General features: G+C 43.3%; 1 protein-coding gene across 3 annotated transcripts in view; it reads right to left on the bottom strand.

The window, feature by feature from the left end:
* Window positions 1-19,526, bottom strand: part of PCSK5 (proprotein convertase subtilisin/kexin type 5) — a gene marked incomplete at its 3' end in the record, with an annotated part of 433,646 nt that overhangs the window by 106,877 nt on the left and 307,243 nt on the right. The window lies entirely within an intron of this gene.

Here is a 19,526-nt window from a genome sequence, read left to right as displayed (position 1 = left end):
TCACCAATGGTTTATTTATTTATTAAAATTTTTATTTATTAAATTGATTGGGGTGACATTGGTCAACATAAACATATAGGTTTCATGTGTGTGTTTCTGTGTTGCAAGATCTGTATATGCACCATGTGCCCACCACTCAAAGACAAATCTTCTCCTGCTACCTTATATTAGGGTCCCCTCCTTCCCCACCCCTTTCCCTATGGCAACTACCACACTGCTGTTTGTGTTTATAAGTTTCAGTTTTATATCCCACATATGAGTGAAATCATATGGTTCTTAGCTTTTTCTGACTGACTTATTTCACTTAGCATAATGTTCTAAAGGTCCATCCATGTTGTTGCAGATGGCTGAGTATTGTGTATATGTACCACATACCTATTGTTTAATCAAGTGGTGTTATTGGAACTCCAAGATTTGCTGCTTGATTTATTTTAACTGTATGGGTTGGGGGGAAAGCCCTGGAAACATAGATGACTGGTGAAGAATGGAAGGAGGTCTACTTCTCTGCCTTTCCCCATAATTTTACTGAATGAGTACAGTTGGGTAAGGTAAACCTTATATCCATAAATTGTCCACTTGCTGGCGCTAAACTACAAAAATGAGTGAGCTTCAGAGTGAGTCACCAGTGGGGGCAAAACATGCAAATAGGCAAGTTGTTCACTGCACAAGGTACCTGCCCAAATAACGGTCACATGGAGTTGGAAATTCATCCCATGTTGATGGCACCAAGCCATGAAATGTGTTGGCTGCCTCTTTCTCTATAGGGGATGCCTTTCACTAATTCACACAAAGATGTCAGAACAGACCAGTTGGTAATCAGCAGTCCCAAAGCAGAAAAAGAGCTGGGACTTCTGTCTAGTAGGAGTGTTGATTTCAAGTTGGGACACTCACTCAATATAGGCATCATATTCCACCTCTTAATTATTGTCCTTGTGCAACCTCTTCTACTTTTGTCAGGAAGCACAACAAATTGAACACTGTTATTATCAGTCTAGGCACCAGCAAGATAAAGAGCAGAGGATCTGGGGCAGACCCAGTAGGAGCAAGTAGATCTTGCCTACATTGCCAATACTAGTAATTTGTGTTGGATGATAGCTATGTATCTTTCAAAATATATGGGCTGAGTGGAACAGGTATGGGGGAGGGTCACAGAGGCTTCTAAACCCAAAGAAAGTGTTTTCTAGAGAAATATAGATCATAGCTTGTTAATTCATCTACTCATTCCATGTATATTTTCTGAACACTTATGTACCAGGTACTAGGTAAAATTTAGAGATATACAAATTAAAAAGACCCTGCTCTTGGGTTCTTAAAGATATTTTATAGGAATGATTTGTTCCCTAGCTGGTTTGGCTCAGTGGATAGAGCATCAGCCTGCAGACTAAAGGGTCCCGGGTTCGATTTCAGTCAAGGACACATACCCGGGTTGTGAGCTTGATTCCGAGTAGGGGGCAAGCAGGAGGCAGCTGATCAGTGATTTTTCTCTCATCATCTATGTTTCTCTCTCCCTCTCCCTTCCTCTTTCTGAAATCAATAAAAGTATATTTTTAAAAAAGAATGACTTTTGAGGAGATACTTATAATCCAAATGCTGGCTAGGAGACTTCGCCTTCCTTGGACATTCTAGATTAAAGTCTAAAACAGAGGAGCAAGGGCATACATTGGACTCTGCTAGACCTAGAGGCAAAGACTGTTATTTTCCCTTGACATTGGTGCCCATAAAAACGGACACGGTGGTTTGGTTGTCCTAAATCTTGCCACCCATCCACCTTAATCTTCACAGTGTATTAGATCCAATGCTAGGATGGGATTTTAAAGTAAATACATCTTGCTCTGCTAAAGCAAGTGCTGCTTCAATGGTTCTGAGAGTTATGTCATATTTACACCCAAAGCCTCCTCTGTAGTTACAGATGAGTCATGGTTAGGTCAAGCAAGGGTTATTCAGATATTACTGTGGAAATTTTCAATTCTCCTATGTCTTTTGTTTGTCTCTTCCTTAGCTTCCATAAGCCAGTATGTGGCACTGATACCCTGGCCTCGTGTTTCCTGGATCTGCTCAACTATCATGGCCTCTGTTGGCACTCAGATAGATATACTAGTAATCATCTGAGATATAATCATCACTTGGAATTGCCCCAACTCTGAGATTTCAAATACCTCCCTCCAAACACAACCTTCTTATGCCCCACTATGATAAGCTTACCTTCTTGATCATCCTTTCATTCATCTTTGTATCTCCCTCTTGCATTTCTCACTGTAGTTAGGTCAAACCTTTTCAAGACTCAGGTTCACTCATTCTTTCTCAGAAGGTGACCTCACTATCTAATTTGTTGATAAGATACTGAATTTCCCCAGCATCCTTTGTCTCAGTATCAAAGTTCCTTCCTATCATCTCCTTGACTGTTCATTTGTTGGCAACTCTCGATCTAGTGCTCATAATCTTTCCTCAGGATTATTTCTCCACCAGGATCTCTGTCTTCAATCTTTTCTCCACATCTCCCATTATCCTCTGACCTACAAAAGTTATCCTCAACCTAAAACCTTCCCAAGCACTCTTCTTCTTGGATAAGTGATCCTTAAAACATGTTTTTCCCTCCTACCATTTGGAAACAAAATGGAGACAACCTCATAATCTTGAAGCTTATGTAAGCAAGTCAGTGTAGGACAGCTTAACCACATCTCTCAAGTCTGCACGCCTCTTAACTTTAGAGCAAACTCTGGCTTTATAACAGATGAGAATAAAGGGACCTGTCTTAAGTTTCATATTTATGTGGATATCCAATTAGTTATATAAACAACTGCCCCCAGCCCTTGCAGGCACAAGTGTCCTACTGCACATTTGAAACAAAAAAAAGTCAGATTCCAAGGACATAGTGAAGTTGCTTTTTTTTTTTGGTTGTTGGAGCAGCAAATTCTTTTCATCTGTCTTTGTTGCACAATGAAGCTCAATGTTTATGACAGGAGTGATATACAAAATTTTTTTAAAGTCACTTTTAGCACAGAGGTCAGGGTCCAATATTTTGTTTTCCATCTCATCCTATAAGCTCTCCCTTCTGGTGTCTTCACCCATTATTATTATGTCCAAATTATCTTTCTCCTGTGATCAAAAGTGTTTCATTCCTCTTTTAGTTCCTGTCTCATCTCATCCTATAATAGTTCAAAAAACATTGAAGTAGTGTCTCATGAGCAATGCTATCTCAAAAGTTGAAGACACAACTTAAAAATTAATAATTGGGAGAAACCAAGATGACGGCATAGGTAAACACCTGAACTGTTGCCTCGCACAACAACTTCAAAACTACAACTAAAAGACAAAACGGACATCATCCAGAACCACAGGAAGGCTGGCTGAGTGGAAATTCTACAACTAGAATGAAAGAGAAAAGCACACTGAGACTCAGAGGAGCTACAGGAGGCAGAGGTACTGAGACACGTGTGCGGAGAGGACTGGCAACTGAGTGCATGGCTGGCTTTCTCAAGCGGGAGGGAGACAAAAGCTACCGACTGCACTGAACTCCAGTTCTGGGCGAGACTCTGGGGACCCAGACTCATACAGGGAGAAACTGGACTGTCTGGCAGTGGGCAAAACTCGAGGGCGGCTTTCTCTCAGAGGTGCTTGCAGCGATTACTGCGGGTCACTGAGACTCGGGGCCTCTTAGGGCAGGGCTGACGGGAAGTCATTGCTGTTTGCTCCTCCCTGAGACTCTGCCCCATACAAGCTGAGCGCAGAGGCTTTTGCATATGAATGGCCTGGTCCTTTGAATTCTAAACTTACCTAACAAACTGCAGCTGAGTCAGTGAGACCCAGAACATCCAAAAGAAGGCCCAAGGGCCCCGCAGCAGCTTGCTTGCATTGCTTCACAGCTGGGCCTCATCTGGGCACCTCCAAAACCCAAACAAAGAAGAGGAATCTGCAGATCTCACTGCAGCTTCTGCTGGGTGGCCTCAGGCAGAGGCTAAATTAGCACCTCCTTGGAGATCCAAGAGCCAGTGTACCCAGGGGTCAGAGTAGGACCATCCAGATTACAACTCCTCAGATCCATAAGGGACACACTCAGGGGGCAGGCTCAGTGAGCACCAAAGCCCCACTGAAGCAAGTCTTGTCTCATAAGGGTGTCTCCAGCACAGAAGTTCTCCCATCATAGACACAGCTGATCCTCACAGCCATTTGGCCTGGAGGTCAATTCCTCCCAGTGATACCAACAACAATCAAGGCTTAACTACAACAAGACTGTGCACACAGCCCACAAAGGGGTGCACCAAGAGTGTCCACCTCAGGTAACTGAGGAGGCTGAGCCACTGGGCCCTATAGGACACATAGCACACAAAGCCACTCTATCAACTCAGGGAAGCAGCCAAAATGCAGAGACAAAGAAACAGGTCACAAATGAAAGAAATGGAGGAAAGCAAACGACTGGATATAGAGTTCAAAACCACGGTTATAAGGTTTTTCAAGAATTTTTTAGAAAAGGCCAATAAATTTAGTGAGACCCATGAAGATATGAAAAAGGACCAACTAGAAATTAAGCATACACTGACTGAAATAAAAAATAATATACAGAGATCCAACAGCAGACTACAGGATTGCAAGAATCAAGTCAAAGATTTGAAATACAAAGAAGCAAAAAACACCCAACCAGAAAAGCAAAAAGAAAAAATATAACGACAGTGTAAGGAGCCTCTGGGACAACTTCAAGCGTACCAACATCAGAATTATGGAGGTGCAGAAGAAGAGAGAGACCATAATACTGAAAACTTATTTGAAGAAATAATGACAGAAAACTTCCCCTACCTAGTGAAAGAAATAGACTTACAAGTCCAGGAAGTGCAGAGAAACGTAAACAAAAAGAATCCAAAGAGGACCACACCAAGACACATCATAATTAAAATGCCAAGAGCAAAAGACAAAGAGAGAATCTTAAAAGCACCAAGAGAAAAACAGTTAGTTACCTACAAGGGAGCACCCATACGATTGTCAGCTGATTTCTCAACAGAAACTATGCAGGCCAGACGGGAGTGGCAAGAAATATTCAAAGTGATGAATAGCAAGAACCTACAACCCAGTAAAGCTATCATTCAGAATTGAAGGGCAGATAAAGAGCTTCACAGATAAGAAAAAGCTAAAGGAGTTCATAACCACCAAACCAGTATTATATGTAATGCTGAAGGGTATTCTTTAAGAAGAGGAAGAAGAAGAAAAAGGTAAAGATAAAAATTATGAACAGCAAATACATATCTATCAAGTGAATCTAAAAATCAAGTGAATAAAAAATCTGAAGAACAGAATAAACTGGTGAATATAATAGAATCAGGGGCATAGAAAGGGAGTGGACTGACAATTCTTGGGGGGAATGGGGTGTGGGGAGTACAGGAAGAGACTGGACAAATATCATACACCTATGGATGAGGACAGTGAGGGGGGGTAAGGGCAGAGGGTGGGGTGGGAATCCGGTGGAGGGGAGCTATGGGGGGAAAAAAGAGGAACAATTGTAATAATCTGAACAATAAAGATTTATTAAAAAAATAAAAATTAATAATTGTAACTTAAAAAATTTACAAGTTAGTGGTGTGCTCTGCTTGATCCACCTCCTGAGAACATTACAGCATGTGTTTGTGTTAACGAGTCTAAGTTACAAATAAACTTTATGAAGTCACCCAGATTAGTCAAGCATTTATTATATCATGCACAGCTACTAAACAAAGTTGAGAATAACATAATAAAGGGCTCACCTACCCAGAAGGGCTTCATTTATCTTCAGAAATGCTATTCTTTTTTTTGTACCTCATAATATTTATTAGAGTCAAATTTGTTGTAGAGTTTAAGGAAATACATATATAAACTAAATAAATTAATAAACGCTTAGGTTAGTATATTATGATGTGAATCTAAAACACTGTTTTTAGCAAGGGTGATTGGTAATAGAAGATGGGAGGAACATTTGAGGAGAAATTCGCCATTTGATTTTTTTTTAGAGAGAGAGGAATGAAGAGGGAGGGGAGAAGGGGAGGGAGGGAGGGAGGGAGAGAGAGAGGAGAGGAGAGGAGAGGAGAGGGGAGGGGAGGGGAGGGGAGGGGAGGGGAGGAGAGGAGAGGAGAGGAGAGGAGAGGAGAGGAGAGGAGAGGAGAGGAGAGGAGAGAGAAAGAATACATTGATAGTCTGCGTCCCGCAAGTGTTCTACTGGGAAATGAGCCCACAACCCCAGGCATGTGCTCTGACTGGAATCGAACTGTGACCACCTGGTTCATAGGTTGACGTTCAACCATTGAGCCACACTGGCTGGGCAAATATGAAGCTTTATAGCAAGACTCAAAAAGGAGGCATCCATTGATGGCCAACATCTTTACTTAAAAGCCTGTACCAGTGATATCTCATGGCACAGATAAATTAAATACTAAAATTCTGCAGCACACCAAAAAATATGTTTTTGCTGTTCTGACAACAAAAAAATGGTATGCTTTTGATTCATTTACACCTGACAGCTATTATTGTATTGGCTATTGTCATTTTTTTAAATTTGACAATCTAAGCAGGGGTCCTCAAACTTTTTAAACAGGGGGCCAGTTCACTGTCCCTCAGACCGTTGGAGGGCTGGACTATAGTTAAAAAAAAAAACTATGAACAAATTCCTATGCGCACTGCGGGCCCGGGATGAGTCGGCTGCTAAGCAGGACAGGCAGCGGCACCCAGCAGGCCGGATAAATGTCCTCGGCGGGCCGCATGTGGCCCAGGGGCTGTAGTTTGAGGACCCCTGATAAGGGAAAAGAGGTCACTTGCCCCTGACTAAATAGTTAGGTATTGGGCATTTTAAAAGTTCTTGGGGCACACTGGTTGAAAATCACTGGTCTACACAATTATTCAGCCTTAAAAAGGAAGGACATCCTGACACATACTACAATATATACAAACCTGGAAGACATTTACTAAATGAAATAAACCAGTCACATAAGGACAAATATTTCCTGATTCCATTCATTTGAAGCACTTAGAGTAGTCAAATTCAATGGGACAGAAAGCAGAATGGTGGTTTCCAGGGGCTGGAGGGGAGTTGGAAATGGGGCGAAATGGGGCGATACTGCTTAATGAGTACAAAGTTTCAGCTGGGGAAGATGAAAACGTTCTGGAAATGGATGATGACAATAGTTGCCCTACAATGTGAATGTAATTAATGCCATGGAACTGTAGGGTTAAAATGGTAAATTTTGTGTTATGAATATTTTACTACAATTAAAAAAGTCTACATGATGAGTTTCTTCCTTTGCAGGCCAAACTTAATTTTAACCAAAAGAACTCAAGATTGTCTGCCCTTTGGGGATGGGTCCAAAGAGCACCAACATCTTGGGGAACCAGTTTGTTTAACTGAGGCTCAGGAGACCTGTGAGACTAGAACTAAGTGGATAAGTGTATAAAGCTTGTGATACTGGAGAGGTCTGGCAGATGGAACACTGTGCTGTTTCTTTTCATCAGCATCTATAAAGGCAGCATGAACATCAAGCAGCTCGAGCAGAGGTGTCTGGGCGATGGCTTTTCTATCTCAGCCTCTCAACAACCACTTCCCCTTTTCCTCCCCCATGGAGTTTTCTGATTGCCAGGACATCTTCTTAATCTTAATGCTTTTTCATTCTTAGGTGCTGGGGTTCACCTGTGGGCAGATGCCCTAAAACTACGCTGGCACCCCCATAGGTTGGCACTCCATCAAAAAAGGATGTATTGAATAATTGTGGATCCAACACACTTGTAAGTGTTTAGCTTACTTGAGTCTGCACTTTGTTCAAAGATTAAGGAATTAAGAGCTGATCCTTTGCATTTCCAGTTATTTTGGGCCTTGACCTCAATCAGGCCGCTCAAAAAATATATCTGAAATGAAGTCTTGGCCAATACACCTGGCCTAGCCTGCGTGGGTCAGAGATTGAGCATCTACCTATGAACCAGGAGGTCACAGTTTGATTCCCCATCACATTCTTGGGTTTTGGGCTTGATCCCCAGTAGGGGGCATGCAGGAGGCAGCCAATCAGTGATTCTCTCCTATCATTGATAATTCTATTTCTTGCTCCCTCTCCCTTTCTCTATAAAATCAAAAGCATATTTTTTAAAAATACACCTGAATACAGCAGTGATGTAGCAATCACACAGGCTCCCATTCAGACACCTACCATGTTACAAATGCTGTTCCATGTGATGTTTAACTTAAACAGCAGCCGCTTTTCCAAATGAGAAACTGAGGCTCAGAAACGTGAATCTTACATGAATTCATTCAACTAGGCAAGTGACAGAGTTGGGCTGTGACCTGGTACGGATTCACTTCTGCCTTGGTGCTCCAAGCATCTTGGCTAGTTATAAAAAGACAGCACTGAGCACATGTCTTGTCTAAACCACTTGGTGAGGTATGGGTATCAAAGGGAATTCATTGTGAAAACAGATGAACTTGGAGCAGGCTTATTGCACAAAGCAGATTTACTCAGTGATTGAATATGCCCTCCAAATATGTGTTTTGTCTGATAAAAATGGCTTGCCTGGCAAAATTGCCATTGATTAAAAGGCAGTTATATTTATCGAAGTGAGATTTTACCAGCTGCTTGTTCTACTAGGTTAGAAGCTTCTAAGAGGAACCCCCAAAATTTTTTTAATGAATATAATAAATAATTGGAGCTCTACACAGGGATTTTCTGCTTAAGTGCTGACTGAAAACAAAATAAACTGGCTCTTCAGAAATAACTTATTACCAGAATTATAGTCACCTCTTTCTGGTCCCCCAATTTATGTGGATTGGTTCCCATATAGCTAATCCTCAAGAGAATTTTGCATTGCCTCTATGTTAGTGATGAGTCATTCTAAGACTTAGCTTAAGGATGCTGAAATTAAAAAGGTGCTGAACAGTGGGCTCCAAGATCAGACACTAGAGGGGACATAAGGCCCCAGTGTGATTATCAGCAATTAAAATTAATTTACAAAGACAACTATTGAATCTGTGAATGAGGAAATGATGAACACCCCGTAAGCAGGGTATGGTAGGTAGAAATGCATTTAATGCCTTTTTGAGGTGTATACAAGATCTTGCCAGTCTCTATTTAATGGGCTGTGTTGAGCCTCTCGTTTCTACAGGTTCTCTAGTGCACTCAATCCCTCTACTTCTCAGGAGCAGGATTGCATCCCCCAGTGTTCCCACTGTTTGTGGCCGCAGAGGGCCCACTCTCACGGGGGAAATTGTACAGGTGCATCCACAGTAATGGCATATGTGGGGCTCAATACCTGGCAACAGGAGGAAGTGAGCATAATTTGATGAGTAACTTGTTTGCCGTTTGGAAAACATCACTGATAACCTGAGGCAGGTTACACTTGGGAGACACTTACTGGGAAAGTGAACAACTTGAAAGGATAGGTTGTTGGCTTGAGTTTCTGTGTAAATCCATGAGTGAGCACAGCTCTATCCAGCACTAAAGGCTGTATCATTTCCTTTCACTATGGAGGCCATGCTGATGCAGGTGAAACTATCGGGATTATGGCCCATTGAGCCGCGATCCTGGCACTTTTGAACTAAGCAAGGGTCCTTGAATGTGGATGTGTTCCAGACCAAAGTTCTTCTCAAGGAGCTTAAATGATCAAAATGTTCCCTGTGATGGTGTAAGTCCTGAAACACAGGCCATGAGGATGAAACTTATTATCCACTTTCATTTCTCTGCTGACCTAAAGAGCCTCCCTAATTGCTTTTATAATTTGCTCTTAAATGCTTCAAAGTACCGATAGGTTACTGTCCCTCCCTCCCCCCCTCCCCCGCCTCTCCAGTGTCCCATGGGAGAGAACATCCTTCAACTACCTCCTCTTCTTCCTCTAAGAGATCCACACACTGATAGTGCTGACTTTACCTTTCCTCTCCCACATCCCTTTGTCTTTCCTGGAGCCTTGCCTGCTGGTGCTAAAACATCCAGGCCTAATCACTAATTAGGAGAAAACAGATGCTCCTGGGAAGAGAAAGAAGTTGCATTTCAAGGCCTTATGGCTCCATCTGCACTGTAGCTGGTAATTGACAATTTAGCCTTCTATTGGGTCATCTTTAACCAGGAGCAGTGGAGACTGCCTTCTAAGACAGGTCTGCCTGGAGGAGGGCACCCAGAGTCCCTCAGTCCCTAGTGACTGAGGAAGCGTTTGATTCGTCAGGATGCCATAGGTTGTATTGGAAATGACCAAACTGCTTTTTAAAAAGCCGAAGTGTGCAAGTGAGGAAGGGACCGAATCTTGCCTGCCGAATGCCGGAAAAGTAGGAATCCCCATGCTGTGTAAATGCACACATTTTGGAGTCATCCCCACCTGGGTTTGATTTTGGCTTCCTTCTCCAGCTGTTTGGCATTAATCAAATCACATATTTCCCTGATGTGCCTCTTCTGTGTATTGTGGATAATACTCTCATTCTCAGAGAATGTGGCTGGGATCAAATGAGGAAACAGACCTAAGCGCAGTGGATGGCAGAATGGTAGTTGTAATTATCAGGTGCTTTGAATATGTTATCTCACTAATCCTCCAGTTATAAAGTGGGATAGGCGCTTCAGCTCCATTTGGCCAAATAAGGCATTTAAGCATCAAAATGTTAACTCCCTGAACATCCTTTGAACCTTGGTCTGACTGGATTCCAAATTGTGCTTTTTTACCCTCGAGAGGACTTGAAGACTACATCGGCTGCATATGTTGGTGGCAACGAGGCACCTGAAATTAATGACTGTGGAGGCTTGAGAACACAATTCAGCTGCAAAATGCAGCCCATGCGAGCCAGTCTTTATAAAATTGGCAGCCCCTGGGAGCCAGCCTCCCTGCACAGAGCAAAGGCAGCTTTTCTGCACGCCGCTAGGGAGAATTTCAGAGCCATGGCAGTGCCCTTCTCAGGCCGCCGAGGGAAAAGTGTGTCGGCAATCGGTGAGTCCCTGGAAGAAGGGACGCACAAGGCTTCTTCCCCGCAGAGTTTCACTGAGCAGGGTTAGAAGGTGAGGTTTTGGCCTCACTGTAGAGTGGGCACCACACTTGGACTAACTGCTTCTCCTTCAGGTGAGTGACTGAGAGGGACTTTGCCTCCTTACCTGGCGGGTATTGGGGCACATTGCAGTTTCCTCTCTCTCAGTGAGGGTACAGCACATACAAAGATGAAAATGAACATGGGGGCAGTGTCATAGGTTGCAATGTGTGTGTGTTCTGCATTGGGGAGGGTGGTAGTCTTGTGAGGCAAGAGGCCTTGGGGTCCCTGTATGTCAGAGAGAAAGAGCCAGTTTCCCTGCCTCCCAGCCTCCTTCCACACAGTTTGCACCCTATCAGAGCTTTAGACTCTGTCCAGAGCATGGGATGTGGGACTAGAACCTCACCTGGCACCACCCTAGAGAGAACACCACTCCCACCACCACCCCCTGCCCCCAAGGACTCCTGTCATTCGCACCATGCTTGGATGACCATGAGCTGTCCTCTCCCCACCGAGAGGAGAGAGGCAAGATACAGGTGAAGTGCACGTATCTGGAACTAGATATCCTAGGTGTGCATCCTGGGGCTGCCTTGTGCTAGCAGTGAGAACTTGCACCATTATAAAGCCTCTCAGAGCCTCAGTCACCTCATTTGTAAAATGGAAATTATCAAAGCTATGTCATAAAGTTGTCAGAAGGATTAAATTAGTTAACACGTGGAATGTGCTTTGTAAGATGCTAGCACACAGTGGGTGCTTAATAAATGTTAGCTGTTGCTACTTTAGTGCGTACAAGCAGGCCTTCGGATAAGCAGCACGAGAGAGTGAAAAGACTTAATAGGACACGCAAGCCTCAATTGACCTCCGATTGTTTGCGTGGCTTTGCAAATTTATTTTGCCCCCAAAGATGTAGATTCCCTGTTACTTTCCTGCCTATCATCAGTTAATGCCCTTTCTTACACTGAGATTGATTTACAAATGATGGTAAATACAAATAAAATATCTGGAAAAAATTTCCTTTCTCCACAGTTGTTCAGGGACCACTGAGAACAATGGACTCCGATTTTATCAACCATTTTATTAACTTTTAACAACAGGCGAGGTCCTGTGTGATTGGCACCTAAGTGTAGTCATTTCTAGTCAGGACAGTGGCAACCCTTTCACCCAGCACGGTGAATTATTAACTTGCTAAAAAATTACAGGCACCTCAGAGCAATATGTGGCAGGAAGGCAGGTCAGCTATTCCTTTATTGCCCAATATTATTCCTCTTGTGGCCTTATGGAGATATCTCTTAGGAATAATATAAAATTGTGACTTAAACTGGTCTTTAATCAGCTCTTATGAATTAATTTGTCTGACCTTGGTATAAACCCAAGGAATGTCTCATGAGAGGATTCTGGCTCCATCAGAACATTCCAGAATGGTATGACTCTGTGTGCTCTTGTCTTACCTTGTACCTTAATGCCTTGCTTTCTCCTTTAGATGCCCTTCGAGCAGCCCTCCACCCCTTCTGTGCCAGTGGTTCCCCAGTGAACTTGCAGTCTCTGCATGCTGCCCTCTAATGGAGCTGAGAACTTCCCAGCCTAGTCCAACAGAGAAGTCATATTGAGCCCTGCAGGACACCTCTGTATTCACTCAAGGCAAGGCTCTAGAAAGTCTACAGGAGCCTCAAGAACAATTCCATTCTTCTGGGAGAAGCACAACCTTGGCTGGAAGGTAGGCAAGTCAGTATTTGAGTTCGAAGTCTCCTCCCTTGGGCCTGACTTCCATTTTCCATGGCCCAGCCCAGAAGACGCTGGATGTCTCCCGAGGGGGCCTCTGTGCCTTCCTGCACTAGTTAAACTGTTGTCCTGGGTCGGGGAGGTCTGCTCAGCATAATTTCTAGAGAGCAGGCAACCAAGGCAACCAGTCTCAACCCCATTTTAGGAGCCCTGGGCTCTCAGAGTCTACTCTAGCCCATGGCTTAGGGCTGCACCTACTAGGCTGCGAGGTGGGGCCTAGCGTCCAGGACTGGGAAGCCTGCGCTTCCTGGAAATTCTGTTGCATGATCCCCACAGGCAGAGCTGGTGAGTCAGGCTCTCCTCCCTCCTAAGTTCCCTCCAGCAGCTGTCTGACCTGCTTTGACTCCTTTTTGCTTTCAAGGCTGCTCTTGATATTCATCTTATCCACATTTTACATGCTGTGATGTGCTGGAGGCCCCAACCCTCCCAGAGAGGGCCAGTTCCTTTCTGCGGTTCATAGTTGGCTAACACAGACAGGGGCTGGCTGTGGAGAAGCCGCCTGCGGGTTCGGGGAACTTGACCGGTCTTTTGCTTATGCAATCATCTGGTGTAATTTAGGTTGTAATTTTCTAAAGCTGAATTTGTAAGAGGCCAATATTTTTCTATCGGATAAAAACAAGCACTTACTACAGTAGCAGGAATGATTGACATGTGAAACTGCTATGAGGAGGCAGAGGCAGGAGAAAGATGTCATATCATGTGGCATTAGAAGTCCAGGCCTTGGGTCAAAGATGAGGAACCTCTCCTGGGAGAGCTGGGTGCTTTCTCAGTGCTTTCACAGTCAATTCTCAGAGCCCATTATGAAGACGAGGACTGCTCTCATCTTAAAGATGAGGACACTGACACTCAAGAAATTTAAGTCACATAAGGTCACCATATTAGTGATACTAAGAATAGCTAACACTTATTCAGTGATGACCATATGCTAAGAACTGTGCTGATGCTGTATTTGTATTAGTTCACTTAATCTTTACAATAATAACCCCATGGGGGAAAGTTTGGTGATGGGTACAGCTGTTCTCTATCATCTTCATTTTTCTGTTGACAAAGTTGAGGCAGTGAGATATTAAGTGACCTATTAAAATCACCCAGCTTGTAGCATAGCTGGGACTTAAACCAAAGAGTTCAGACTCCAAATTTTAGTTCTTGAACCCAGGTTTTGCAGCACTCCTTTTCCCAGAAGGATGGGATTTTCCCAGGTCTCAATAACTTTAAATGCTATGTGCCCCTTCCACTACGCTGGAAATTCAAATAATTGGTGGGTTGCATGTGTATGTGTGTGAGAATATGGGGATAAGGGGAAGTTATGCAATCCTAGACACCTGAATCATGCAAGCTGTAACTATTGCTTGCCGGCCATTTCGAGAGGCTGTGTTGGAGATGGCTATCTTTTATGAGACAGAATCAGCTCATGTAAAATACAAAGAATATAAGCCAATGTAGAACCAGTGTTTAAAATGTAATGATTGCACAGGACAGCTGATTTTACCTTTCCCTGAGGGCAGGGCTATCTTTTGTGTCCCCATGGCCTCACTGTATGACTAGATAATTATTCCTATACTTTTGTGTGTTAGGTAAGAAATTCATTAAAATTGTGTGTTTTGTTGTTGTTGTTGTTGTACTGTAATAAGATTGACTTAGGCCTGAAAAAAAAAACACCTGAGAATATGGCTAGGTGGACAAGGGGGAAAGTGGAGAATATTTCAGGAGAGGGGAACCAAAGAAAGCAGAGGAAATAGGTATGATGTCTGTGTGACTCAAGCTAATGATTGGGTTGACTGAAGCAGAAACTGCGTGTGGGGGAAATGAAAAAGGAGTTGATATAGATAGAGGATGTAGAGAAACCAAGAAATATCAGACAGTTATCAAATAGGTGTGGTTAGCCAAAGTGGGCCATGAAGATTTAGGAAGAGAATTACCAATGGGAAAAACTGTGTGGGAAGATAACCCTGATCTAGGGAGACGGATGGGTTAGAAGGGACAGTCCAGGAAGTCAGCTAGGAGATGGCGTGAGTGAGCCAGGAGGGAGGGAATAGAGCTACTGCAACCAAAGTGAGGAAGACAGAGTGGTTCCCAGAAAACAGTCACAGGATCTGAGGAGTAGATGGGTGTTGGCCATAGTTATGGCTTTCTAGTCCAGGGACTGCCCAGTGTTTGAATGAAAACAGAAAGGGACGGAGAACACATTCCCTCCTGTTATGCTTTAGGAAAACTCTGATTATGAGAAATGTCTTTGTAGAAAGCCAAAACTGACCTTCTAGTAAATTTCATACATTGGTCATTCAAAAGAAGAATCATCTGCTCTGATGAAGAGCATGATATTTATGGGAATCATGAAAAGAGACCGAAGATCTGAGTCCAAGGCTCAGACACAAGTGGCCGTGAGCAAGTCAGGTTAACTCTGAGTCTTAGTCACTTCTGTGAAAATGGGGATAAGACGTGTTATGTATGCCTAGTTCTCTGCTCTGTTTGGAGGATCACATGATATGCCTTGTGAGAATGCTTTGTGAACTTCAGAATGCCTCATAAATAAAAGATAGGATTATTAATGCACCACAGGAGGGAATATAGTGCAGTTTAGTGACAGAGAAACTGCACCCAAATTTCAGCTCTGCCATTTTCTAGCTTTGTGATTTGAGCTCCTTCTTCTCTACTCCACATTTCTACAGCTGCAAGATGGGATAAAAATAGTGCTACCTCGGAAAGTTGTAACTAAATTTGATAAGGTACTTGCAAACACTTAGCACAGGGTTTGCCTGACATACACTAAATAGGAATGACTACTAGTACTATTATTGATAAATAACGACTGCCTGCATACAGGGGATGAGTGGAGAAAGAGGTGTCAATTCCATGGACTTGAACTTGAGCGAGTAAAGGAATGATGGCTTATGAATGTGAGGGAAGCGGGGTTGGAATGATCTGGCAGATGTTTTGAAACCATGTGACTCCTGGCATAGCCCTGTATGTTTATATACATGCCACAGGCAGTATTTTGACAGTGGCTGTTTTTTGGGGCCTGCTCAACATCAAGTGGCTGTGTTCTCTCTCTGACACACATGTAACAAGAGTGGATGGAGTGAAATAGTGTAGGCGTTCACAGCCCACTCCGCCTAGAGCTGTGCCATAAACAATCGGGAGCTCAGTGCATTGTTACCAGATCGAGTGTCAGGTTTAGATGCCAAGATGGTGAAAGAAATGTCATCACCTACGTGTTCCTGTGGAGGGGCGATCCCATTCTTGGCCAGGATGACTATTTGGCAGAAGAGTCATACATCTGTGTACACTTAGAGAAAAACCCATGCAGAATGAAGGTAAATTGTTACTAAGGGCTCTTATCACAGTGGTTTTGGCAGCTTACTAGTACATGCATTTTGCAACCATTCTAAGGATGCCCTGCAGTTAGTTACCACGTCTGAGGTAAAAGATGAACTAGCACCGGCAGGTAAAGGTACGTGCAGGGGAGACAGTGCTATGCAGCTGAAGGGAGCAGTGTCCTGTACCAACTAGGTTAAGTGTCTGGTAAGGTAAGAGCATCAGTGTGATCTCTTTCATGTTCAGTTTCTTCAGTTGATTAGTAGATAAGATCATCTCCACCTAGGAGATCCCCTTTTTATAGATGAAGAAGCGGGACAATGGGAGTTTACACAGCTTGCCCCAAATCACACCATTTATCTTCTCCCTCGTCATGTGCAACTAGGCCAAGGGTGAAGAAATGATTTGGGGAAGATGTAGAGGGAAATAAAGACAAAGCGGTACCAGAGATGATAGAAATCATGCCATCTCTAAGTTGGCAAAGGACTTGATACTAAAAGGATGTTGGTAGTAACATTTAACTAACTCATCACAGGTGATAAATTTCTAGTTATTATTCTGGAATTGTTGGTTTCCCTGCCTTCAAATATCTTCTATAAAGTGGTGATTCCTAAATAGCTCTTCCCAGTACAGATCTGTCTCGTGAGTCTAATTATCCTTTATCCAATGCCCACCTAGATACTTTGCAGGCATCTCCACTTCAACATGTCCAGCAAGACTTATCTTACCCAGTACTGATGTCCCTCCTATACTCCCTGTCTAGGTTAGTGCCACCACCATCTAGTCAAGAGAGCCAGCATAGGGAACTCATCCTGTACTCCATCCCACCCCACATCTGTTTCCCCACAATTTCTGTCAATTCTATCTCCCAAACATCTTTTAGTTCTGTCTCCTTGTCTCCATCTTTACCACTACCACATGACTTCTAGCCCAGTCTTTCTCATCCCATGTGATAAGTGTATCTAACTGGTTTCCTGGACTTATTATCTGCTCCCCCACCCCCTAACCAGAGTAGCCTCTTTCAAACTCAAACTTTATCCTATTCTCTTGCCTAAAATATTCCAGTATTGCTCCCTTAATACAGAATACAACTCCAAGGAAAAACTTGTAAAGAGTTCTCAAAATTTGGCCCTTGCCTCCACCTCTAGCCTTCTCCCCTGCAGCTCTCCTTATGAACCATAGCAGGTTCTCTGGAGGCTCCGCACAATCCCGTGGCCACGTCAGTGTGCAGAAACCAATGTCCAGGGGAGCGTGTATGCTTGTGTTAGTATGAGGTTTTCTCCAGTACCTCAGAAGGCTGCTCTGTCACATGCATGGCAGGCTGGGAGGACCAGGGACCTGACTCCCAGGAGTTTTCTTCCACCAGTGACGGGGATCTGGTGTATGAAGACCACAGATCCATTGTCCCTCCAGTGAGAACTCGGAGGCCTGTGTTCTATTTCATTTTCCAGCTCCAGTCACTCTCCATGGTAGCTGGCTTTCTAGCATAGCCTTTATTGGCTGACTTCTCTTGCTTTTCCATTCTACCACTGGCACTTCCTTTCATCTCCCAAATAAACCTCTTGCACTTGAATCTTTGTCTCAAAGTTGATCTGGGCGTGGGTATGGGGAGAGAGACTAAGTAAGTCACATCCCTATGCTCTGGTATTCCCTAGAGACTTCCAGCCCATCATGCATACTCTCACTTAGAAAATCTATTATTTTTTTCTCTTATTTTTTTTAAACATATTTTATTGATTTTTTACAGAGAGGAAGGGAGAGGGATAGAAAGCTAGAAACATCGATGAGAGAGAAACATTGATCAGCTGCCTCCTGCACACTCCCTACTGGGTATGTGCCCGCAACCAAGGTACGTGCCCTTGACCGGAATCGAACCTGGGACCCTTGAGTCCGCAGACCGACGCTCTATCCACTGAGCCAAACCAGTTAGGGCAGAAAATCTATTAGCTTTGTATTTATCCCTTCTCTCTTCTGCCAGAAACCTTGTACTCATTATTTACAACTTAAAGTTGCCACCTCTATGAAGCTTTTTCTGAGTCTTTTCTACCATACCACTGTGCAGCTGAATTGATTTTTTTTTTTTTTTGTACTCTACTGTGCTTTGTACATATTTCTAATTTATCCTACGTTCCAACTGGTATTTCTGCCCACATGTGCCTCTCCCGTGGGACTAGTTCATCTTTGAGGTCAGGAATAATTTCCCTTGACCTGGACCATTACTTGCCATGTGATAAAGTGGTCAAAACATTTAGTAAATATGTTTGATTGACATGTTTGGAGTCATGGATATAAAAAAAAGTCATTTGATAGCTGAAAGCTCCATGGAAATGTATTAATTCATCCAACATATAATTATTGAGCACATACTACATGTCAGGCAATAGCCCAGGAATTTTTGGATATAATAGTTGGCAAAATATAAATATCTTCCCTGGTGGAGCTTACATTATAGTGTAGGAGGTAGAGGTAATAAACTAGTAAATTGTATTAGTACATGGTTAGTATGGTTAGAAGCTAATAAATGCTGTGGAAAGAAAGGGGAAGAGGGCAAGCACATCGGGGAGTGTTGGTGAGTGGTTTCGGCAGCTTGCTCAGTGATGGGAACGCAGGTGCATGTAGAATGTAATGGGACCTAAGCAGTAGAACCCAAGAAGATGGTGTGTGCATTAGGTGGCAGTTGTTCTGGAAGTTAGTTGACAAGGTTAATTACCAACATGCAGTACAGTAATTTTGCTTCCAGGAGTACACCAGTCCTAGTCTATCTGGGCTTGTAATATCCTTAGTTAAAAATGACTGCTTTCCTAGACATGTGGTCCCCAGGCAGATTGCCTGTTGTGAATCCAATTTTCAATGCAAAATGTCTTTCCAGCACAGAAGTGTACTGCCAATTCATTGAAGTTCATGGAGAGGATGGTATCAGTTGACAAAAGCACTTTAGAGAGTGACTGTGCTATGTTTCAGGAGGCAGGGTGGAGGGACAAAGCAGACCAGGGACTGTGCGTCCAGGAAAGCAGACATTATCAACTAAAGTCACAGCACAGTTACCATCAATCCACTTTTCAGCAAGACTCCCCAGGCTGAAAAAAATACTGCACAGGCAGTCAGGATGATTGGGCTCTGCCAAATGCACAATAGTTAATACAGCAAATTTACCCTTTGAACATTCTCATAAAAGAAAGTCACAAGTAGGGGATTAAGTGAGATATATAATAAAATACAAGAATATTTTTAGGAGTGGATGACTTAAAAATAAGATTGACAGATCCTAAGGGAGATGATGGCTCGCTATAGTGTGAGGCTCTAAAGATAAAAATCTGAAAATATAAATAACAAAGGGGCTCTGGATGAGGAAGAAAAGGCAAGAGGTGCTTAAAGAAGCCAGTACCACTTCACAGAGAACTCTCTGCGAAGAGTTTGTTATTTAACTATTGCCAGGAGGCCTGAGCTTCCAGGGTTCCCTGCTGGCACCCCGTGACTCCTGGGGATGGGATGTTGA

This window comes from Plecotus auritus, assembly GCF_963455305.1.
Source record: "Plecotus auritus genome assembly, chromosome: 5".
Classification (NCBI taxonomy): domain Eukaryota; kingdom Metazoa; phylum Chordata; class Mammalia; order Chiroptera; family Vespertilionidae; genus Plecotus; species Plecotus auritus.
Note: the sequence above shows the minus strand (reverse complement) of the source record. Positions and strands in the feature narration are given on the sequence as shown.